Here is a 25,415-nt window from a genome sequence, read left to right on the forward strand (position 1 = left end):
CATGGTGCCGGGGATGATTGAGGCACTAACACCAACAATTGCCCTGAAAAATTGCCCGCGAAAAATTGTTACCCCGTGCGCTTACCCTGAAGTACAATTAAAGCCAGTTGTTTTCAGTGTTCTCGTGTATGGAGATATGTTTTTAATTGATCTATTGTAGCAGTCATCGATAAAGGACGAGAATGGTGTGTGTGTGTGTGTGTGTGTGGGGGGGACGGCATTGAAGGATCCGGCCTTGGGGCGGCAAAGGGAGTAAATCCGGGCCTGGAGGTGGCCATGGAAAGTGGCAGCCAGGAGGTGCCCATGCCCAGTAGCCTGAATCGCAGGTTCCTCCTCTCCGCCTTCCAACAAAAAGGCCCGGGAAGGGGAGTAACGTGGAGGAGTCAGCGCTTTCTTTGATTCGTCAAGCTACTGCGGCCCTCAGAACCACCCTTAATCTTCAAGAGGCCTATGCCTGCATGGCAGCCAACAAAATGCAGGAAATGGAGGTGGGCCAACGCCTCATTTGTGAAGTCATCTATCAGGCCCTAAATAAGGGGGTGATGGACAAACTCACAAAAAAAGTCATGTATGTGAGTTGGACCATACTCCTCCTCCACCTCCTGCCACTACTCCAACACCACAGCCACAGCCTGGAAGGAAGCGTGCAAGGAAGTCTTGAGAGTGATGGCCTGGGTTCGGTCTGGTCTGGCAAAAGATGCAGGCTGTTGTAAGACCACAGGCTGGGGACATATATGTCATCTGCTGCTGCTCCCGATCTCTCAGAGTCCTTAACCGTATTGTGCTCCCTCAGCCTACCAATTTTTCCTGTCAAATAATCTATGTCTGCCCTGGGGTACAAAGGCTTCGCCAATTTCAACAGTTTATCCAGCATTGCCTTCCTCTTTATTTTGTTATGACCCCTAATAAATGTCTATTTTATTTTCACAAATACTTGGCTATGTGTTTTAGTTCAAAAAGGACAGTTTGTTTGTGAGTAGGCAGGTACATTTCAAAAATACAATGTCAAATTAACAAGGGACAACAACACCAACCAATCTCCTTGAGGTTAAAAAATATAAGATAATAATGGTGTTGTGGTAACTTGACACACAAAAACGACAACAAAATATTATGGAGATCACTAGAAAAAAAAATAAAGATTATTCAGGAGATCACGAGAAACAATAAAGAAATAAGTTTGTTGGAACTCTGTGTGAATATCAACAGCAAAACAACTTGATTATTCGAGCATTATAAAGAAGAAGAGAATGTGCTGCATTAAAAGATTAAAAAATTAGCAGCGGGACGAATGTGCTATCTCCATTCCGAACGCTACGTACTTGATTCAGAGCATGCATGGAATTTTGTGCGTCGGAATTGTCTACACACGCTTGTCCGAAATGTCCGATGGAGCCTACACATGATCGGAACTTCCGACAACGAGCTCACATCGAACATTTGTGGTCGGAAATTCCGATCGTGTGTACGCGTTAGAGCGCATGTGCAACAGGATTAATGTTACCATTCTTTTTTTACTGACTCCTGTAATTGCAGAAGGAGAAAGTGAAAACGATAAATCTAAGTAATAAGCATCAACGAATATACCACCTGCACTATAAGCAAGTATAATTTTTTTTTATTCTTCAGCTTATTCCTTAACTGAAATTTTACATATGACATGATTTATAATACATATAGTATGCATTACTCATTCACTGATCTTCCTTAATCTAATATTCACAAGTGCTACTATGTTAGTCTTGTAATTGCACCTTGTCCCACAAGCAGTTATGTATATTTATTTGTAGGAACCTTTCTATAATATACATTCTAGTGGTTAATCTACCATAACGTGGATTGATGAAATGTTCCTTAAGATGTAGATCTGCATCAAATAAAGACATCAGATATTCAAATAATTGAATACAAAAAAAATGCATATTGCTGCTTCAAAAGACCTATATTTTCTATTACACTTCCAAGCAAGCCGCAAAAATGGGAGCATTTTGCTCCCCATTGATTATAATCAAAATCGTATATCCCTCAGTGTTTACATAAAGAGAGCTGTTTGTTTATGTCTTGTCGATAAGCCTGCAACTGATTATATATTCTCTTTTCATTTTTTTCTCCATTTTTTTCATATCCAAGAGAATTATGTATATTTTATGATAACCCAAAATGACTTGTACATAAAAAATACAGACTTTAAAGATAAAAAGGATTAGTAGCAGGTAATGCATTTTCCATGAGTGGCTATAGGGCTCTCTGTTCGAGGATGTACAGTCTGCATACAAATGAACTGATAAAAGTCTGGAGCTACGGATGGGCAGAAAGACTCATGCTTTGCTGAAGATGATTCTTAAAGTTACAATAAATCAGACAGACAGTGTCGGCCTTTGAGGATAAACCTGTGATGGCTTGTTGTGCCACTTCGAATCGCCTCTGAGGCCCAGGGACTAAAAAGTGCCTGGATGTCACATTAAATCTACCGGGAGGATGGAGCACTTCAAAGAAGAACGCAATCAGATCTGATAGAAAATACATTTTCTGAAAGCTACTGAAGAAAAAGTAATCTTTGATGTGGATGTTGAATAACAATTGATATTGTCTTGCCTGACATTTTTCATTATTGCCGTCTTATACAGCCTACTTCATGTATTAAAGTAATATTAACTGTTTGACAGGGACAAATCCTCAAACTATCTCATAAGCAATTGTTTCTGAATAGTCTTAGCCCAGTGTCTGTAAAACCTGTCCCAATAACGGCACTTAAATATGATGCCATACACTTGACTGGCCACATAATATCCAAGTTCGCAGCCATGCCAGAAATAGCCCCCCAGGAATACAAACCGGAGCCAAGTTGTTGTGCGCTGTCAGATAATTGCCATGGCAGAATATATTTTCTAGGTCTCCATCAGATGATGCTATTGCCTCAGTAAAATGAAATTAAAAGGAAAATGCCCTGATGCAGCAGTATATAGTTTTATTATAACAGAGGTGCTTTTATTTCAATCCATCTTGTAAACAGGATGACATTACACATTTGGCTGTTCTCTGAGCGTTAGTGACTGTGACAGAAATCATGTACAGTCGCTGCGCCAGGTGGAAGACAGTGATGATGAGCATGACCACACATCAGAACTAAGGGGATTGATGGGAATAACAGAAGAGACACTAAAGGCAAAGAGAAAGAAGCACACTACCTCTGTGAATGAGATATGTCTAATATCTGTAAATCTGAAGAGCATATCTCAGGATTGACAGTGTACAGAGCTGGTTTAGAACTGCCTGTTCTGTTTCAATGTAGGAGAATTCAAATTGTATTTTTCTGTTAACCTCTTACCGTCCAAGGTACGTCATATGACGTTCTTGACTTTGTGTGGGTATATCTGAATGATGCCTGCAGCTACAGGCATCATTCAGATATCATCTTTTTCAGACAGCGATTCCCTACACCACAAGAATGATCATAGTGGCTGTTCCACCGTTTGATCGTTCTTACGGACGCGAGAGCGGACGTCCCCCCCACCGCCCTCCGGTGCTTCTACCGACTCACCGCTTCCATCGGTGAGTTGGAGACAGGATCCACCGGCCCCAGATGGTGACCATAGAGATTTCCAGTGGACCAGATGGTCGCCGGAGTCTCCATGATCGTTCGGAGGCCGGGCGCGATGTTATGACGTCACGCCGGCCTCTGCATTCAAACAAATGGTGCCGCCTCAGCTGGGAAGCCGAGATCTTTTTTTTTTTTTTTTAATTTCAAGCTTCCCAGCCTAGAGGTGAGATGTGGGGTCGTGCCATATTCCTATTACAAGGGATGTTTACATTCCTTGTAATAGGAATAAAAGTGATCAAAACATTTTTTTTTTTTTTTACATTATCAAAAAAGAAAAGTAAAATTAACAATAAAAAAAAAAATTAAAGCGCCCCTGTCCCCGTGTTCTCGCACGCAGAAGCGAACGCATACATAAGCGTGACATGTTAGGTATCTATTTACTCTGCGTAACTTCATCTTTCACATTATGCAAAAAATTGGGCTAACTTTAATGTTTTTGTTTTTTTTAAAGAAGCATGAAATGTATTTGAAAAACTGCTGCGCAAATACCGTGCAAGATAAAAGTTGCAATGACCGCCATTGTATTCTCTAGGGTCTTTGCTTAAAAAAAAATATATAATGTTTGGGGGTTCTATGTAATTTTCTAGAAAACAAAATTATGAATTTTAAATGTAGGAGAGAAATGTCAGAATTGGCCTGGATGGGAAGTGGTTAAAAATAGATTTCGGGTGGACTGAAGACCATATAGTCCTGAGTTTATGGCAGCTCATGAAAATAGGGAAAAGGTTTACCCTTGCTTCATCATTTAAAGTCAAACATGATTATAAAGAGTATAAAGTGATTTTATATGTGTCCTTTTTTAATTTACTATTAATTAATTAAAATGTTATATCAAATACAAAATCTTATTTTTTTTCTCCAAATAAGAAAAATATTGCATACAGTATATTTATATTTCTCAGTTTTCATGTATTATTTAATGTTTTCCAGGCTCTCTGTTTGCTTCTTTGATGGACAAGTGTTTTACCAACCTCAATAGCTGAAGCTGAAATGTACACATACAAGTGCAGTGACCCATTCTTAACAGTTAACATCAAACGTAGCCATTGTGCCATCAAACGCAGTCACTGTGCCATCAAACGCAGCCACTGTGCCATCAAACGCAGCCACTGTACCCATAAATTGCCACCACTGCGCCCATCAAACGCATACAGGCAGGCATTGTCTATTGTGCTCTCTCCATAGCCCATAATCCTCTGGAATGCCTTATCATGTATGGCATGTACACTTTTCAAACACTTTTGTAAAACAAACACTGAATATACAAGGAAACAAACGTATTTTTTAAAAATATGCATGAAATAACCTGTACAATATGATCTCTAAGGCCCCTAATGTTCCAAAGTACCAGAGAAACCATCCATGTGAGGTTTCCCCATAATCACAAGAATTAGTTCTAGGACTATTGTGGCTCTTTGTCTTGTTTGAATGATGTAAAAAAAATACCTAGAGATTGACACTGCAGTGAAAAGAATATCAATTCCTAAGTATTGAGTTACAGTATATTCAAATAAAAATAGGAAAACAAAGGAAACATTAGATTTCCAACATAAAACATTAAACACTATGGGGTGTCTACTTAACTCTGTAATGTTGTTCTGGGATTATTTGAAGTTTGGGCACAACCAGGCCACTCTAAACATGGCATGATGCCCAAAAGAAACTGAGAAGTAATTCAACTGAAATCTCTATAAGATGTAGGAACATACTGTACATGTGGGGTACACAAAAAAACAGAAGAAAAAGCTGCATAAATTGTGTGGTTCTTATTATTGGCACATGAATAAATTTGCGCAAAATTAATGCCTTAGCGGAGAAAAAAGGTAAATTTTACATTTTTCACCATCTTCAAGTAACATTTGTTTAAAACAAAACATAATAGCACGTGTTTAATGGTATACTAGTCCTTAAATTTCCTTGATTCTCTGTGCCAGTGGCGGCTGGTGCTCAAAATTTTTTTTTGGGGGGGAATGAAAAAAAAACATCAATTTCAGCCACTGTGCCCATCAAACACAGCCACTGTGCCATCAAACGCAGCCACTGTGCCATCAAACGCAGCCACTGTGCCATCAAACGCAGCCACTGTGCCCATCAAAAGCTGCCACTGTGCCATCAAATGCAGCCACTGTGCCCATCAAACGCAGCCACTGTGCCATCAAACGCAGCCACTGTGCCACCAAACACAGCCACTGTGCCCATCAAACGCAGCCACTGTGCCCATCAAACGCAGCCACTGTGCCATCAAACGCAGCCACTGTGCCACCAAACACAGCCACTGTGCCCATCAAACGCAGCCACTGTGCCCATCAAACGCAGCCACTGTGCCCATCAAACGCAGCCACTGTGCCATCAAACACAGCCACTGTGCCATCAAACGCAGCTACTGTGCCATCAAACGCAGTCACTGTGCCATCAAACGCAGTCACTGTGCCATCAAACGCAGCCACTGTACCCATAAATTGCCACCACTGTGTACATCAAACGCAGCTATTCACAAAAAAAAAAATGGGGATTTGTTTTTACCAAAAAACAGTTAGCAGAGTATATATTGGCCTAACGTTCAATTTTTTTATTGGATGTTTTACGGCAGAAAATAAAAAATATTGTTTTTTTTTGTTTGTTTTTTTTTTTCATACTGCTAAAAAAAAAAAAAGAGGTGATCAAATACCACCAAAAGAAAGCTCTATTTGTGGGGAAAAAAAGAGCGTCAATTTTGTCGCACGCCCGCTCAATTGTCAGTTAAAGCAGCACAGTATAGAATCGCAAAAAATGCTCTGGTCAGGAAGGGGGGTAAATCCTTCTGGGGCTGAAGTGGTTAAACAGGGACCTGGACAATGCCATACACAGTAGTGTGTGAAGGAAAGGGACTGTGTACTGTGACATGCTGTGTATACAGTGGGGGAGGTGTCTCAGTGTAGCACACACACAGGCAGTAGAGATGTACAAACACACACTGACAGGTTAAGCCCTCTCCACCCCTCGTCTCCCCTCCTAAGGACTCTTATGGTCCCCTCACAGCCCGGTGTGATTGTTCCAAGCAGGCAGGTTAGGGAGAGGGGGAAGTGGAGAAAGTGAGTGAGAGGAAGTAACAAGCTGCACACACACTGCTGGCTTCATTATCTCACCTCTCTATACGGTGCACTTGTTCCCCGATCCTTCACCTGATATTATCTGTAGAGCAGAGGCTGGCCGTCCCCCCTTCCAGACACTTACTGTGTGATTATTGTCGTGACATCCATCGCTGCTGCCAGCTGCTCCAGGGGAATTCAGTCCCATGCTGTGAAGGGTCAGGCACTCAGAGTAGCGTCCCAGGGAGGTGAAAAATGAGTAGGTACTCCAGCATGTTTCTACGCGAAGTCCAGTCCACAGCACAGTGAGCCGAAACCAGAAGTGACTCAGAAAATCCCCGCCAATAAAAATAAAGAACAGGCAGCCAGAAACAAATCATTGAAGAGTGCGCCCTGCACACGCCCTGAACACGGGCAAATCAGCTTCCCAGCTTGCAATCAGCTGATTGCAAGCTGGGAAGCTTCCCATAGACTGCCGCCTGGTCACTCTTAAAGTGACACTATTTTTTGTGAAAAGCTTGGGGGAGCAGTGCCCATGCGCCCCCTATGGATGGGCCGCCACTGCTCTGTGCTTTAAAGGTGGTGAGATTTAGGAATTGGCAATCTTCTGAACTTTAGAGCTATTGAGTTCAAAGCGAGAAAGGTCAATCACTAAAAATCTAAATTGTGCATTACTGTATATTGGCCAAAAAACTCAGTTTTGATTGGCTATCAAAACTTATACTGTACATAACTGTGGACCATGTAAATTGATTTGACATATGAAAACTGTATGCAGGGTATTAATAAAAAAAAAACAAAAACAATGTATTGCATTCATTGTATGCTCTGAAAAAGCTATATGGAAAGTTTATTGATATGAAAAGCCATAAAAAGGTAAAATATGCAGCACAAGCTTTTAAATTCCTCATGTGCCTCCTGTCGGTAGATGCAGGAAAGGCTTACAGCAGGGTGAGCTGGTCTTTCATGAACCATACACTCATACAGTCGGACTTAGATCCTAATATAATATCTAACATAGCTCTCTACTCATCCCCCTCAGTCAAAGTCTGTGTGAATGGTTCCTTTGTCACCTAGGTCTCCTATCATTAATGGTACTTGTAAGGGCTGCCCCCTTTCTTCCCTTCTTTATTTTTCAAATGATGAAACACTTGACAATAGCCCTGAGACAGTTTCCAAATTTTTCAGGCTTAGCTGTTTGCTTAACTCAGACCATATTATTCTTAATCGCTGATGATCTTTTATTGAATATTACCCAACCACACCTCTCTATGTCCTCTACAGTCTGAGAGTTTCAACAATTTGGAACCCCTAGTATTTTTAAGGTCAACTGCTCTAACTCAAAAATGTTAAATGTTTGACTCCCATCAACAGTGGCCCAGTTGAACCTCCCCTTCAAATTCTCATATTATCATCTTATTTATTCTTTACATATACCTTCAGATCTTTCTCAGCTACATTCTCAACTACATGTCCTATTTCCCCTCGGGGGCAGTTTTTTCATTATTTGCATATACACTATATTACCAAAAGTATTGTGACGCCTGCCTTTACACGCACATGAACTTTAATGGCATCCCAGTCTTAGTCCGTAGGGTTCAAAATTTATTCAACTCTTCTGGAAAGGCCTGACTCGTAGTCTCTGCACTAATTCATCCCAAAGGTGTTCTATTGGGTTAGGTCAAGACCCTGCGCAGGCCAGTTAAGTTCCTCTACCCCAAACTCGCTCATCCATGTCTTTATGGACCTTGCTTTGTGCACTTGTGCTCAGTCATGTTGGAACAGGAAGGGCCAACCCCAAACTGTTCCCACAAAGTTGGGAGCATAAAATTGTCCAAAATGTCTTGGTATGCTGACGCCTTAACAGTTCCCTTCACTGGAACTAAGGGGCCAAGCCCAACCCCCGAAAAACAACCCCACAACTTAACCCCACTTCCACCAAATAATTTGGACCAGTGCACAAAGCAAGTTTCATAAAGACACGGATGAGCGAGTTTGGGGTGGAGGAACTTGACTGGCCTGCACAGAATCCTGACCTTAACCTGATAGAACACCTTGGGATGAATTAGAGCAAAGACTGCAAGCCAGGTCTTCTCAACCAACATCAGTGCCTGTCCTTACAAATGCGCTTCTGGAAGAATGGTCAAACATTCCCATAGACACACTCCTAAACCTTGTGGACAGCCTTCCTAGAGGAGTTGAAGCTGTTATAGCTGCAAAGGATGGGCCAACTGAATATTGAACCCTACGGACTAAGACTGGGATGCCATTATAGTGTATGTTAAAATCTGCATTTTTGGCTATAAAATAGCTCAGCTGTGCACCCTATATTTGAGCAGGGATTCTGACAGATTTGAAGCTGGAAAAATTCAGAGATGATACTAGCTTCATACACAGCAAAGGAGGTAAAGGAAACATCTGTTCCCTGATCTCCTCCCACTTGCCATCCTGAAGTCACTTGTTGTGGTCCTAGGTTTACAAGGAAAAACTGGGGAGCCCGGTAACCACAGGGGGAGGTTTACTGTAACCACAAGCACTGAAAAAGTGATCAGGTGGCTCTACAGCCATCTGGGTAACTTTTACATTTCAGCAAAACAGTAGCAACCTTATGACTGCTGCTGGAGCAGAAGAAGTAGTTATGGCTAGGACCAGAAAAACATTTTCTTGGCTAGGTAGAATAAATATACTTAAAATTGTTTTACCCTGCACCCCCCATTTCTTGTATCTCTTTCTCTAACTGTTTAAATCTTTTTCCCTACTTTAGTCTTAAGAAACTGCAAAGGGTATTGTAACCCTTTTATGGGGCTCAAAATGCCCAAGACTTACTGTCAATGTAAAATATTCTTTACCTAAAGAAATGGGGAAGCAAATCATCGACTGGTTTCACCATCTCCTGCTGAAACACTGGGTTCAAATAGAACAATCTATGACCCCACTTAATCTATAAGTCCTCACATGAATAACCCCCCATCAGTATAAGGAAATCAGCCCTCTTCCAGATCTTTGGAAAACTCTTGGCCTATAAGATAACTCAATCTCAAAAATGATTGATTACATCGGTTCTATGACATCTTTGTTTTTCCCCCTTTAAAGTATAGGTGCTCATTTGAACTCAGTGAGGTTGATTTACTAAAGGCAAATATACTGTGCACTTTGTAAGTGCAGTGGCACTCATTTACCCAGAGCTTAGTAAATGTGGTAAAGCTCTGCTAATTTCCATCATCCAATCATGTGCAAGCAAACATGTTTGTTTTAATTTATTTTCCTTGCACCTGATTCAATAGTCTTTACAAAGTGGAGCTTTACCACATTTATATTTTCTAATGAAAATGAGAATAACTGCACTTGCAAAGTACATTGTCTGCTTGTCTTTAGTAAATCCACCCCAGTATCTCATCACAGACTTACCACAATACTAACAACATGCTCACTCACTTAGTCCTGATCTGCTAGGGAGTCTTTTGGCCATGCCAGACTGCCAGACTGCTAGTTATCTAGTCAATAGCTTTTTTCCTTTCTATAGTCTATATCCAATAGACAGGGATTAACACCCTGCCCCACATTATTTGAAAATTACTGCTCTGCGGTTCCCCTCCAAAACATTCATTGTCCCAAATATACTCTATCCTGTCAGCTTTCTCACTCCTCTGCCTACACAGCCTCCAGTGGGAGAAGAAACTAGACATTTAAAGTGAACCTGGAAATATGACCCACATTTGGTGTGAATGCCCCCCTATTGAAGCTTTTGGAATTCTATGGTATATATGTACTGTAATCTATAGTGATGGGGCAATGGTTCCAAACAATTTAAAAAGTACCTTGCTATCTATCTTTATGGCTCTCCAAAATTGGCCAAAAATATGTCCTCTGATACTTTTTAAGTGCAGCCAGGACTTTTTTCCTCGCCAATGACAATCCCCTTGGACCACTACCTTAGCTAAATGGGCATTGGAAATGCATTATATCATTGATCTAGAACATCTTTTGGCAGCAGAGTATGATAGGATAAACCAACACACAATTTTTTGGGCCACCTGGACTGTATTCCATTACTAGAATTCTGAAACGTGGTGTGGTGTCCTCATAGATATTCATTGTCCCAGTCACTATGGAGTTGGATTTTACTTTTCCACAACTCCCTCCATCCCTTCTGAATCCTCCATCTGTTCCTCCCCAACCTCTCACTTTCGTCCTTTACCCCTACCTACTTTCACCTCTTTTAGATACTGTTCCACTTGCCCGACATTCGTCAATTGAAAAATAAAGACGATAGGATGAAAAACTGTTTGGCAAAAACAGCTCTATTCAATCATAGGCTGTCTGTGAGGATACCATACCAACATTGGGAGTTTCATCTTCTGCATGATGTAGATCAGTGGTTCTCAACTCCTGTCCTCAGGACCCACTAACAGGTCAGGTTTGCAAGACAACTGAAATACAACACAGGTGATAGCATTTGCTGCTCAGTGATTGCAGTATTCTAGTCTGTGTCTCCCCAAGGTAATACATAAAACCTGGCCTGTTATTGGGTCCTGAGGACAGGAGTTGAGAACCACTGGTCTAGATGCAGGAAGCAGTTTTTTTGTTTTTTTTTAGTTTTGTTTAGTTTTGTTTTTTTTGTTAGGCCTGCAAGTTGAATTAAAAGAAAACTCCAAGTTACATTTTCTGATTTATATATTTGTTTTTGTTTTTCTCTTTGCCAAATAACTTACCAGCATGTTTTTGGAGTGTGGAAGGTAACCCACACAAGCAGAATATAGGTACTCCAGGCAGGTAGTGCCATGGTTGGGATTTGAACCAACAATCATACTGCTGCAAGACAGAAATGCTAACTGTCAAGATTTTATGTATAGTAAACAGATTAGAAATAAAAGAAATGTATATAGAGTGTGATTTGTTTATAAAAATACCTTCAGTAATTACTATTCAAAAATAAAAAAAAGTTTTATTCCACTCTGTGACCCCTCATTTGTGTCCCTGTAATGCTTATACAAGAAATGGGGTTTGAATCTGTCACCAAGATAAGAAGATGCAAACAGCAACAAACACTTTTAGGAGCTTTTACCCTTTCCCACAGTAATAAAAATGTGCCTTTTGTTGGTACATTATCTAATAGTGCAAAAATATAAAATTGTGTGTTATAACTCACATCTGTAAAAAAACACATACATCAAACAAATAACAGAGTAATAATATGTCTGTCTCCTTTTACTGGTTGTACTAACCTTTTTCTGTAATATCTTCACTTAAATCTTCCATGGTGTGCTTTGAGGTTAGTGATAGATCACACACATTTTTATCAGAGTATTTTGAAACATTATTTTGAATGCATTATTTTTCTCTTTTTAGTTTAACATTTTCCTTCAGCCTCTTTATTTACACAGCATGATACACAAAATTATGCAAATATAATGTGGCACGTAAAGCACTCCCTTATCTTGTACAGTAAATAGCACTAGTTTTGAACTTTGTAGACAAGAAAAGTTGATTGTATTTTTGGGGAAAAAAATGCCGTTTTCTCAAATACAGTAATGGCCCTTGGTAATATGTAAAGCATTGCAGAAACTGCTGGCATTATATAAATCCTGTAAATAATAATATAATAACAATAACACTTGCATGTGCAGCAAAATTATATGAGGTACATCCAGGGACATAAGAACAAGGCTTGCAGAAGTCATACCCATTATTTGTCCCCTGTTCCAAGAATGGCCCAGGCAGTTCTTGCCTATCTACATTACAAAGTTCCACAGAAAATACAGTACCGCCACAGTGCAGGACATCGAAGGTGGGACAATTCCTCACTAGTCCCATCTAATGTTTTTGAGCAGGTGATCTCTGATGTAACTTGGATAAACACAGAACACTAGTGTGCTTTTCCTGCGATTCCCAAATTAGCTCCAAATTCTATTTTATCAGATTGTCTTACATCAATACTGGCATTATGTTATCTGAGTGTTATCTCTAGGCAGAAAAGGAGGGCTTGTTGCAATAACAGTGGAGTGTTATAGCTTGGTTTATATATCAACAGACCATAAGAATAGAACATTGTGCACCTTAAAGGCAGAATAAAAGTTTTTAAAAGGTTCTTTCTTACTTATAAAGCAAATTGTTGAGTTTTTCTTTTTAACAAAGCTTCCTTCCCTTTACAATCCTCCAGCATTTTTTTCTTAATATTGCATCAGTTACTTAATACTAACCCCTGCACTCTCTGCATTACCTGATCTTGACCCCGAACTCAGTGTTACCTAATACTGACTCTGAACTGTGTGCATTACTTAATCCTGACCCCTGAACCCTGTGTGCTATATAATGCTGAACCCAAGAACTCTGTGGTGGATATTTACTAAATCGGGAGCAATTATAATTGTTCTTTTATGCTTTGACAGTAAAACCTGGAAGCTAAATGGTTGCTAGGAAGAGTTGCAATAGATTTTGCACGCTCCAGTTTTAGTAAATTTCCCCCAATGTTACCTAATCCTGCCTCCTTAAGTCTGTGGCTAGCCAGTCAGCTTCTAACTTTAGATTGTTCAGTTAAGCTTTGACATTAAATCCTGGAAGCTGATTGGTTGCTAGGAAGAGCTGCAATAGATTTTGCATGCTCCAGTTTTAATAAATTTCCCCCAGTGCTACCTAATCCTTCCCCCTTAAGTCTGGGGCTAGCCAGTCACCTTTTAACTTCAGATTGTTCAGTTAAGCTTTGACAGTAAAACCTGGAAGCTGATTGGTTTCTATGAGGAGCTGCACCAGATTTTGTACGCTCCAGGTTTTTTAGTAAATTTCCCCCCCAATTTTATCTAATCCTGCCCCCTAAAGCCTGTGGTTTACTAAATACAGACCCCTGAACTATGTGTGTTACCTAATCCTGACCCCTAAACTCTGTGTGCTACTTAATCCTGCCCTTTAAGTCTGTGCGTTACCTAATCCTGACCCCTGAGCTCAGTGAATTGCTTAAAGAGGTTGCATACCTTCCTGTATTATTTGTACCTATAGTTAAGCCTAGAATAGGGCTTACCTATAGGCACTGCAAATATCTAAACCTGCGCCGTTTATGAGATATTTACTTTATACTGCACTGAGGTCATTAGGGCTAGAGCTCTGAAGGAACGGCCACCAACGCTGTTTCTTCAGAAGTCAGTGCCGTGATTGGCAGCTCCCGCAAGTATGCACAGGAGTGACGTCACGTGGCTCTGGCCAGTCACACAGCCGGAGTTGGCGGCCCCGGAAGGAAGATGGGTGAAGATAGATGCGGCCTGCAGCGGGGACAATGCGGGCTTTGCTTGCAGGTAAATGTCACATAATGTGCTAGTATGCGATGCATACTAGCACATTATGTCTTTACTTTGCAGGGAAGAAACTTCTTTAATCCTGCCTCCTGAACTTGTGCTTTACTTAATGCTGACCCCTGAACTATATGCGTTATTTAACCCCTTCCCACAAACGTTATAGCCGAATGATAGCTACAGCATAGGCTAACTTTGCCAGAAGAGCATCTATTGACATCCTCCCGTGATTGCCCTTCCCACACCCCCCGCGGAATGTGGATGGCGTGCTGTGATCGCCGAGTCCTTTGGACTCAGCTGATCACAGATCGGGGTAGAGGGCCAATCACAACGGCCCTATACCACGTGATCAGCTGTGTCCAATGACAGCTGAACACGGATGACAACACAAGCCGGTTATCGGGTTTTCTTTTCATATGCTGACAGCGTGAGGAGAAAAGGAGAGAGCTTTTTATTAATTTAACCATACCCTTTTGAGCCTTGCCCACTGTTACTACAAATCAGAAACACTCAGAATTTTCCACACAATGTGAAACAATTCCCTTCCTCCCATTTTTTTAGTTGGTGGCGTGGTTTTGGACATATGGCTACAAATGAGGCTGTTGTTTAGTGGCATGGTTAGTTGGGTGGCTTCTCGGCCTTTTGGCTAAGATCAAGTGTAGTATCTGTTCTTATCAGTTTCCAGAGGAGGCGCTGTGCTACTCTCGTTGGGGAGGGCCAGCAAATCCAATGGTGTTATAGTGCCTGGAAAGGCGGTTTCAGCAGGGACTATGCCAAGCTGCCCGACAGATACTGGGGGCTGGCTGATGGTTGAGTCTGAGCCATCCGGAAGGGTGCTCCTGGTGAAGATGGGTGCTGCATCTGGGTCTCATCCAGAGGGTCGGGTCCCTGGCCTTCTGGCCTAGATTGGGGTAGTTCTAGCCTCGGACAGTTTTCGGGAGGGAACGCCTGCTCACCTATAGCGCTGGGGTGGAGCGGTTAGTACTTTCCGAAGTACTCCCCAAGCTTCCTGAACTTCAGGCCTTCCTGCCTGGGGTGGGGGCTGCTGTGGTCTGGGTCGTTGGCCAGAGATGGTCACGAAAGCCTGTGGTGTATGTGCCCCTGGAGTGGCAGTCCAGGGGTGCCTGAAGATCACTGTGAGTGAGGGTCACTTTGATTTAAGGCACCACGGTCACTGCACCATTACACGCTTTTTGTTTGCACCTGCTTCCTGGGCCGGGCCTTTTGGCTGGGACCGGAGGAATTTTTTATTCCTGGCTGGAAGGCCTGGCCATTGCATTGCACAATGGCCACCTTTTCACTCGCCCTTACTTCCTTCCCCCCCACTTTCTTTTAATTTATTCTCTTGTGTGTTACTTTTTGTATTTTTGTGACGTACACATTTTTCACTGTGTGATGAGTAGGGTTGCAGGTCCTCGGGCCTGCCCTGAAAGTCTTGGGAGGGGGTGGACATGGCCTTTTGGCTTGGTTCACCTTCTCTCATGGGGTCTCCCTTTGGGGGAGTCCCACCGAGTACTTGGGGGGTCTGTTTCGGCAGCCCCCCGGACCAAGTGTAAGTACCCTTGTCCCCGTCAGGAGCCTAACGCCCGAGGGATTCAAGACAAGGCCCTCTGATTTTAGAGGACTTGTGTACCCGTTGCACTTTTTTGTGTTTTACTCTTTATGTGTGTGCACATTTTTTTAGCACCAGATGAAGTTTTTGAGTGTGTTTAAAAAAAAAAAAAAAAGTTGGGTGGCACTGGATTTAATTTTCAAAATCTTGTAACCTTAAGCTGACTAATTACCATGATAGTGTCAACTGGCGAAATTAATGTAATTGGGCTGAGAACAACCCAAACTGTTTTTGAAGGGCATCGTCAAAATGATCTATGAATTATAGTAATATAAAAGGGGAAACCTACCTCTGTAGGTCTTTTGTTTCTCTATTAGATGACATTCCTAAATTGGATTGACATAAAATGTGGTTTCAGTAAGATGGTGACTCATTACACTTTAGTATTACTATGAGAAATATTTTAGGTCAAACTTTTTCAAAAAGATGGATTGGATGGCAAAGTCCAGTCAAATGGAATTCTAGGTCTCTAGACCTAATGCCCCTCCACTTTTCTCTTTATATATATGTAAATAAAATGGCCAGGTCACAAAGACATGAGTTCCAGCAAGTAGGGCACTCACCTAGAAAATTATGAGCTGTCCTAAGCACAGGCTTGTAACATGGGCCATTGGAAGTTGCAGAAGTAAGCTATGGAATTGCCCCTGCAAGGGCCAAGGATTGGCAGGGAAAATTCTAAAATGAAAGAATCCTAACCATGCAATTCAGCAACTTAGTAAAAAAAGGCAATACTGGGAAATGTGGTACTGAAATAGATTTTAAAAACGATTATTTTGAAAAATTAGGTCTGACTACGAATAAGTATTACGTTTTATGTTACATTTTACAAAGTAAAAAAAAAAGCATTTTTAATTATAACTGGAATCCTCTCATGTGTTACTACATTTCAAACAACTATAAGCAGATAATACAAGTTATTCATTTAAATATCATAATTTTCCAAAGAGGCATCTTTACTTAAAATCATTTAACCCTTTATGACTTTGTCACAAACTCTTGCTCATATGTAAGTAATATTTTTCAAGATACGTAAAGCGCACCTGGTACTTAAATTTGTACAAATCTTGTCCTCGGGTTGCTAAGCAACTGCGTGGCAACTGTACAGGTTTATAGTGATGTTTTATAGGTCTATTTTTCAATGAAGAGCTTACACCATGTAAAAGATATGCAAATACAAGACAACAGAGCCGAATGAGCTGTGGAAATAACAAACCACAAAAAAAAACTAGAACGATATTCATATAAAGTAATCGCTGACAAAATAACTAGCAAGATTTACTCCTGCTTCTAAATAAGGAGAGAAAATAATGAAAATAATAATATATGCAGCCATAAATAAAAATATATATATGGTGTTTCAAGCTTCAGTCGAGTGACCTAAAATTCATGTTATATTTATATTAGTCACAATAAATTTAAACTCTCTATACACATAAAATACTAATCTCACCATTTATAGTGTAGCCATATATGCATTTAGGTCTGAAAATTAAAGAGGATCAAAACTCACCTGACCTAAGATTTGGCTATAAATAATTTTATATACAGATATCCTGAAATTAATACATGCATAAATCTGATCAGTCAGCATTTCCCACTTTGTTTACTAGTTACTAAAGTTCAAAGATGAGTCACAGTAATATGCTATACTAATGACATTGCAAGATACTCCATATGCTATCAACTAGTGTGCAATGTATGTTCTTGAAGAGTGACAGTTATATAAAAAGGACCATTTCCATTTGATTGAGCTACCAAACAAGTTATTACCTGTTGGGTTTTGGATAGAATAGAGAATGACTAAAATCCCTGTACATTTGTTTTTGCTGTCTGTGTCCCTTTTGGGAGATATCTCCTCACTTCCTGTTCCAAAAGGCCCAAAAAGAAGCAAGAGTAAATCTCTACAAAGTCACTGGGACAGCTGTCTCTATTAAAAGAGTTACTCTCACCTCCCATTTTTGGTGACAACTGTAAAGTTTTGGATATTCCATCACTAGTACAAGTAGAGATGGTGAATCAACCCTGTAGGGAAACACAGAGCAATAAAAACCTGAAATGGGTTCTAATGCTTCTCTATTGTGTCCAAAACCCCCCAAAAAACAACTTTAGGCTGTATATACTGTACACATGAAGGAATCAGAAGATCAGGGTCCAGAGGGAACTGCATTACAGCTTAGGACTGCATCAACAATAAGAGGTAAAGGGGCTGCTTTCCTAGGCTTACTAGTCCAGGGGACCAATTAAAGGTCCTGCCCAAGAGAAAACACAATGCAATGCCGATTATAAGCCAAAACGTTTCCTATGTGCCCCTTTTAGATCTAATTTCACAGTTACTGGGTCCTAATTTTTGATGACTTTATAGCTGAGATCAGGGCTTTTTTTTCTTAGAGAATAGGTGCAGGTGCTCTCCCCGCCACCCGTGGGTCAATTTGTCTCAACCTCCTACCCACCTCTCAGCTCTACCCTTGTCTTCCCCCCTCCCAGCACCACCCCACCAAAAATGTTGCAAATGACTAAATAGTGCACAGATTGTGTGATGAACATGGAACAGTTTGTTGGGTGGTGCAATTTAGACCCAGACCAAGGGCCTCCTAGGGGTGTTCCTGTATAGTGCTCAGGGGAGGATCCTGTGCCCTTAGAACCTCAGAGAATCTAGGAGGCCAACTGGAGCCAGGCAGGAATGGGTTAAAGAGTACAGGTGCTTCCCCAACACAAAGCTATTTATGAGAAGGACATGCAGCCCAACACCAGTACTCAACAGTTTAACTTTAAGAAATACAACTTGGTCACTCATCCACCACCAACGTGCTGACTTGACAGTGAGGAAGTATAGGCACACTGATGAGGTTCATCACTCTCTTCTTTCCACCTTTAAGTCATTTCCTGATATGCAGCATTGGTGTGTTATAATAGGGAAAGAATGGGCATCTGCCCAGGCCCAGGCACCAGAGGGACTTATAGAGATGATAACAATTGTACTGCAATTCAGTGTTGTTGCACATCATACTTGCACAATATGGCAAACTTACCTTATGGGTCTGCCACCCTCCAGCACTGAGGGGCTGAGGATCTAGGCTGCCAGTTTCTGCTCAATCCCTGTCATCGCCATCTTCTCTGCTGCTAAATCTTGGTCCCGTATTGTAGTCTTTTGTCCTCTTTGATCATTGGGCTCTCTCTGATGTAACTTCTGTGCACATCCATCCCGAACACCTGGCTTCAGGCATCTGTAGGATGAGAAGGAAAGAATAAAGGAAGGAGCCATGGCATATGAGCCATACAATGTATATAAACAATAAAGAAAAACTTCTACAGCCAAGAAGCAGTTTTTTTTTTGCACAGGAGACTTTACATGCCAAAGCTGCTATTTATTTTTATTAAATTTAATTCATTTTTTTTATTATTATTATTATTTATTTATTTTCAGAAAGAGGTAAGCAATGACAATCATCATTATATGTTATATAACCTCTATGTAAAGTGTATGCCAACTCCATTTACTTGGAATCAGGTAATGCCCATGTACACTAACCTTTAGACATGATTCTATTAAACTGGCAGAGGTACATGAAGTGAATATAGTCTGGGGCCCAAATTACAAATTTATTTTTGGTGTAAGGCTTTTAGCGTTGAGCCTGATAGTATTACAGTACTTCTCCTCCTGCTCCTAACCTAAGTTTTGGTGTACATCATACATATAGACTTAGTCAGGTATTTGCACTAGTTACATTGCAAAAAACATTTACTATTTTTAGTTTTGAATAGTGAAGTAGAGAGTTAGTAATGTGGATTGAGAAATATACATTCAAAATTAATTCCAAAAATGTTAGTTTTTGAAAAATTTGGAAAGTAAATGGGAAAGTGGTACTAAGGCCTCTAATTGTAGGGTTACCAGGCCACATGCTAAAAAAAAGTACAGAATGAAAATTGATTTGAAAAAAAATGGAGCTTCAGCATTTGCCTTGCGCTACAGGGCCATTATGTACTGTAAATATAGGAACAGTTTACAAACCAAAACACCGTGGATTTCATGCGATTGGTTCCACAGCTGGCAAATATTTTGATCAATCCAATCAAATTGAATTGAGAGTGAATTTCTGCCAGTTCATTCATCTCCAGTAAATATGCACTGAATGTTTGATTACTTAGTGCTGTTTATTTTAATCTAATGTATAGAGTAGGGTAAAAAGAGAAAATCTGTTTTAAGAAAAATAAAAACTTGACAATAGCAACCAGGGAAGCTAAATTGTGTTGGCTAGTTTTAGCGAATAGAAGATTGAAAATACAGCAATATCCAGTACTTAGATGTGTGCTGAAGGCACTCTGCAGGTAACTGAAGATGCTGCAAGTTATATAAAAAGTAGCTTCTGGTCAATAAAAATGGGCAGCATTTTTGGCTTCATCGACTATTGTGTGGGATATGCTTTTTACAGAGCCACTGAAGTGAAAATAAAACAAGTCAAAGAGAACAGAATGAGGGAGCTCTGCTAGAGGCATTTGGATGGTGTCCAGAGTATGATTAAGAGAAAACAGCCTAAGATGAATCCAGAAGATAAAAAGAAGGATAAAAAGAGTCAATGTTGGCATGCACACTTACAGGTGCTACAGTAATCTGTTGATGAACTGCTGCCATGTAGAGAGAAAAAGATGGAACAGACACTGAGACTCAGAAGAAGAGAAAAGAGTCAAGCCGTGATGTTGAGGTTAGCAGAGGTGCTGGTTACAAATCTCCATTAGCTGTTTTCAGCTAGTATTATAGGTGTATTTTAGTGCATTGGTAAAAGTTGCTATTCCATTCTGCAGCTGAACAGAAAATTATATTTTATATGGACTTCTGGTATACTGTTTTACAAACAAGTTCTTTTAAGCATGTCTAATATACCTACTTGTGGGGCCATTAAAGGATGTGTATAATGGGTGTCGAAGGTAAAGGTAAAAGAATGAGAAATTTGAAAGGTGCATCTAAGAATAAAATAGAAGAACACCCTGCTTTGACCGTGGCATGTGTTAATAGTCAGACATTTTTAGCATTCTAACGATCTGGTCTAAATAATTAACCACTCCATTTATTAATATGGGATCAAATTTAAAAAATTTAGTCAGAATGTTTTAAAATAAATATTTCTTTTATACCTTCTTGTCAGTGGTCTAAGATTTTTTGAGACTTTCCCGGGTTCTAGAGGAAGAAGGGAAAACAGTGAACTGGAAATGGGCTTGTTTAGTTCGGCCTGGGTGGCGTTTGGTCTATTGAGTTTTTAACCTAATGATAAACTAGAAGCTATAAAGCAGAGTTGATTGATCAGTGGGATAGAAGACAGCAGACATTTCTACTTATATATATAAAAAATTCAATTCAGACAAGCAATTTATAATTTGTAATAATATTTTATTGGATAAATATTTTAGACCGCGGCTATTTTATTGGTTTAATAAAATTTTAAAATTGTATAATCTATAAACATTTACTGAATCCATATTAAAATTCTTTATATAACATCACTTAGAAGTATTACAACCTAGCCACTACAGCTCAGGCCGAATAATAATCTATCTTCTGAATAAGCAAAACAAATTTACCCAAACCGACAGAAAGTATGTTAAGCATACTGACTGTCACCTAACCCCAGCATGCGGCTTTTTCAATGCAAGTCTGGAAGTCATTGTTTAAAATATCAAGCCCAATATCAGATAAATGAACCCCGTCCTCACGGTAAAGCCCAGGAAAACCACCCTCTAATTCTACGTGTCGAAAAGTAAACCCAAATGGTTGAAACAAAAATGTATTAATATTTCTATTTACATGCTTTCTAATTTTTTCGAAAGGATGTAAAAAGAAAGAGTCAAGCCAGCGAAGTTGAGGTATAATCTCGGAAAAAAATATTTTTAAATTTGGAAAAGATAATCTAATAAGATTAAGAGTATGCTGAATGTTAAAAATTAAATCTAAAGTCTTAACTTGACCTATGTCGTTGCCACCCAAATGAATAATGAGAATATCAGGTTGTGGCCAACAATTAAATAATCTACAAAACTCTGAATGGAAATCACTCCACTTCATTCCTCTCCAGCCACTCCAGTAAATTTTAAAAGAAGAATCAAGACTCAAATTAGTAGAATAAGATCTTGCCGATGCTCGCTTCTGAGCCCAGTACACAAAGGAGTGGCCGAGAATCCAAACAATAGTTAACCGATCTGTAATGAAGTCAAATAAAAGAGTTAGGCTGTATATACAGTTTGTAAGCATCAGATCGCCATCTACCCAACTTTTAATAAAGTCTGCATGAAAAGCAATCTTTTCAGCTTCCGTGGCTGCACCTATTCTAAAAGAATGTGAATTTAATTGATCTTGACTCAATTGTAGAGAGTCCAAACATTGACGAAAAACACGGTTAAATTGGTATCTAATTAATAGAGAACCATCAACATGAACAAATAAATTATCAATAAATTCTGGTCTAACCATCAAATATTGTTTCAAAAGCCATATCGGACAAATATTATGCAAAGGACACCGATTCAAATAACTCCAATGTCCTTTGCCATATTTATCAAGCAATCTTCTGTTCTGGAAAGAATGTTCCCACAATTCCAACGCCACAACGATCTGGAACAATTCTAACAACACAACAACACAACATTCTTGCAAAACTTTGCATAGTCCATTTGGAAGGCCAATGGGAAGCACACCAATGCGTCTTCAAAACCTATTGATCCAGCAGCATCAGTGAAAAGAGAAAAAGCATCACTAGAAATAAAATCAAATTGACAAATGGCTTTACCATTAAAGTTTTGTAGAAAATGCAGCCATATTAACATATCTTCTTTAATGTCGCTTGATAATAGCACATGAGATGAAGAATTCTTTAACCCAGAAATAAAAGAATAAAAACATCTAGAAAATATTCTACCGATTGGAAGAATTCTAGTGGCAAAAGCCAACATCCCAAGGAAAGATAGCTATTCTTTTAGAGTTATTTTCTTATGACTAAGAAGTTTAAGCAACAACTGAGAAATTCTATCTATTTTTTACAAAGGAAGCCTAAATTCCATATTTAATGACTCGATAGTCACTCCTAAAAAATCTAAACAAGCAACTGGACCAACACTTTTTTCTTCTGCTAAAGGAATATTAAAATTTTTACAAATAACATAAAAAAGGAATTTAATAAATGATTGCAGTCCTCAAAATCCTTTTTACCCATAACTAAAAAATCATCTACAGTATCTCACAAAAGTGAGTACACCCCTCACATTTTTGTAAATATTTTATTATATCTTTTCATGTGACAACACTGAAGAAATGACACTTTGCTACAATGTAAAGTAGTGAGTGTACAGCTTGTATAACAGTGTAAATTTGCTGTTCCCTCAAAATAACTCAACATACAGCCATTAATGTCTAAACTGCTGGCAACAAAAGTGAGTACATCTCTAAGTGAAAATGTCCAAATTGGGCCCAATTAGCCATTTTCCCTCCCAGCTGTCATGTGACTCATTAGTATTACAATGTCTCAGGTGTGAATGGCAAACAGGTGTGTTATCACTCTAACTCTCTCATACTGGTCACTGAAAGTTCAACATGGCACCTCATGGCAAAGAACTCTCTGAGGATCTGAAAAAAAGAATCGTTGTTCTACATAAACATGGCATAGACTATAAGAAGATTGCCAAGACCCTAAAGCTGAGCTGCAGCACGGTGGCCAAGACCATACAGTGGTTTAACAGGACAGGTTCCACTTAGAACTGGCCTCGCCATGGTCAACCAAAGAAGTTGAGTGCACATGCTCAGCATCATATCCAGAGGTTGTCTTTGGGAAATAGATGTATGAGTGCTGCCAGCATTGCTACTCAGGTTGAAGGGACGGGGGGTCAGCCTGTCAGTGCTCAGACCATACGCCGCATACTGCATCAAATTGGTCTGCATGGCTGTTGTCCCAGAGGGAAGCCTCTTCTAAAGATGATGCACAAGAAAGCCTGCAAACAGTTTGCTGAAGACAAGCAGACTAAGGACATGTTCTGTGGTCTGATGAGACCAAGATAAACTTATTTGGTTCAGATGGTGTCAAGTGTTTGTGGCGGCAACCAGGTGAGGAGTACAAAGACAAGTGTGTCTTGCCTACAGTCAAGCATGGTGGTAAGAGTGTCATGGTCTGGGTCTGCATGAATGCTGCCAGCACTGGGGAGCTACAGTTCATTGAGAGGAACCATGAATGTCAACATGTACTGTGACATACTGAAGCAGAGCATGATCCCCTTCCTTCGGAAACTGGGCCGCAGAGCAGTATTCCAACATGATAATGACCCCAAACACACCTCCAAGACGACCACTGCCTTGCTAAAGAAGCTGAGGGTAAAAGTGATGGAATGGACAAGCATGTCTCCAGACCTAAACCCTATTGAGCATCTGTGGGGCATCCTCAAATGGAAGGTGGAGGAGCGCAAAATCTCTAACATCCACCAGCTCTGTGATGTCATCATGAAGAAGTGGAAGAGGACTCCAGTGGCAAACTGCGAAGTCCATGCACAAGAGGGTTAAGGCAGTGCTGGAAAATAATGGTGGCCACACAAAATATTGATATTTTGGGCCCAATTTAGACATTTTCACTTAGGGGTGCACTCACTTTTGTTGCCAGCGGTCTAGACATTAATGGCGTGTGTTGAGTTATTTTGAGGGGACAGCAAATTTACACTGTTATACAAGTTGTACACTCACTACTTTACATTGTAGCAAAGTGTAATTTCTTCAGTGTTGTCACATGAAAAGATATAATTAAATATTTACAAAAATGTGAGGGGTGTGCTCACTTTTGTGAGATACTGTAAATAATGTATTATTAAATCCTAATTACAAACAGTTTTAATCACCCATTCCAAATAAAGTGGAAAAAGCTTTGAAATAATAACAAGCTAAAGAGCACCCCATGGCCAGATATTTATCAATATAATATTCCCATTGAAAATAAATACCCAAAGAGCAGACAGAATCAGGATGGATGGGAAGGAGTCTTAAAGCAGATTTAATATCTGCTTTAGCTAACAATGCACCCTCGCCTAAAGATCGAAGGTGTCCTATTGCAGACTTAAAAGATACATACGTAACAGAAGATAATGTAGGGTTAAATATTTACCATAAGGAAATGACAAATGATGGATTAGTCTATATGCATGGGGCTCTTTTTTAGGAATAATCCCTAAAGGAGAAATTCTCAAATTTACAAAAGGAGGATGCTCAAAAGGGCTCGCCATTCTTCCTTCATTAATTTCTTTAAACAATTTATTTTTAAACAATAGAGGCCAGTTTGTCTACAGAAGGTAAATTACGCACAATCTCACAACCAAAACCAGAGAAGTTAGGAAGCCGAAAACCCTGCGAAAAACAATTAATTAAAAGCATTGCTTTCTGCTGATATGTGTAAATTGTTAGCCAATGTAACATGTTTTCCATGTTCACTGACGCTCTAGCTTTTATTTGCAAAGTCTGTAGGTGGTTGTTGAGAATGGAACGATAATTTATGAAAACATTTTAATACTGGGTGCGCACCAGAGCAAAATGCATATTTGTGTTTGTACCTGCATAAATGTAGCCATTTACACTGACTATCATTATACGCAAAACAAACCCCTTTTTTATAAGGCGGGTTAGAATAAGCATTAGAAGAAATAGTGGACATACAAGGTGGAATAGGTCTAGGTGGGATGAATAAATTCAACCATAGTCCAACATCCTTTACACTCCATTGTAAGGCAGGATGAACACTCAACTTATGTCTGAATGCCTCATCATAAGTAAACCAGGAATACCCTCCAAAATTGGTTCTTGGTAAAAGTGCTTTCGGAATAACACATCCCTAGGA

General features: G+C 39.9%; 1 pseudogene; it reads left to right on the plus strand.

The window, feature by feature from the left end:
• Positions 1–14,578: 14,578 nt before the first annotated feature.
• LOC141124387 (U2 spliceosomal RNA) lies at positions 14,579–14,683 on the plus strand (annotated as a pseudogene).
• The last annotated feature ends 10,732 nt before the right edge of the window (positions 14,684–25,415 follow it).

The sequence above is a fragment of the Aquarana catesbeiana genome, linkage group LG01 (assembly GCF_042186555.1).
Source record: "Aquarana catesbeiana isolate 2022-GZ linkage group LG01, ASM4218655v1, whole genome shotgun sequence".
Taxonomy (NCBI): Eukaryota; Metazoa; Chordata; class Amphibia; order Anura; family Ranidae; genus Aquarana; species Aquarana catesbeiana.